The following is a 904-nucleotide window of genomic DNA, read 5'->3' as shown; positions in this document are numbered from 1 at the left end:
AACAGAACGCAAAATCAAAATATTTCTACAAATGAGAGCTATGGCAGAGAACGAGACGTAACGAGACGTAACTTTCGTAGTCGTAATGTAAGGTAAGGTAGAGGAAAACGTAGCTGTCGTGGTCGCCGACCAGTCACAACATTATGACAGCTACGTTTTCCTCTGCCTTATCTTACGTTACGACTACGAAAGTTACGTCTCGTTACGTCTCGTTCTCTGCCATAGCCCTTTCATCTCGTTACCTCTCGTCCTCTGCCATAGCCCTAAAAATGCCATTTGTAACATTTTTTGGTGATATATTCCATAACGGGAGTCTGTTCTATAACCGGAATCCTTTTTCCCTCTTCAATTTTTTGTAAATTACGTTCGCTCTGTATATCCAAGAAACAGAAAACTGTTTAAATAAGCGCTCAAGAAAGTGATTGCTTATCAACTATTGAGTCTTTCTATTAAATTTTTCTATTGAGTCTTTCTATTGAGTCTTTTTATTGAATCTTTTCTATTGTGACGGAAAAATCCGTAATTGATTTTATTTATAAAATTTATTTTGTCAAAATATCTGAGATTTTAATATTCTGAAATGTAGTGCAATGATAGCTTAAATCAATTTAAGTATTGCTTTTTACTTTGTTTTCTTAAGTTTAAAAAACACAGAGTCTAATTTCTGTTTTTATAATAGAAAAGTTTTTATTATACCTACTTAAATAGGGAGGGCTCCGATTGCACACATCGCATATTGCACACATGTATCGCTGATTGGCCAATTTAAAAATAAAATAATCTTATTGGCAAAACAGTAAAAAATTACTAGGCACCAGTTGATATGAGTGATGCCTAGTAATCAGAACTGTAGGCAAACGGGATCCTCCCACTTAAATATGTATACTCAGTTCAAATTAAAATT

The sequence above is a fragment of the Trachymyrmex cornetzi genome, unplaced genomic scaffold (genome assembly GCF_001594075.2).
Source record: "Trachymyrmex cornetzi isolate Tcor2-1 unplaced genomic scaffold, Tcor1.1 scaffold12, whole genome shotgun sequence".
Lineage (NCBI taxonomy): Eukaryota > Metazoa > Arthropoda > Insecta > Hymenoptera > Formicidae > Trachymyrmex > Trachymyrmex cornetzi.
The sequence above is the reverse complement of the archived record's forward strand: the minus strand, read 5'-3'. Positions refer to the sequence as shown.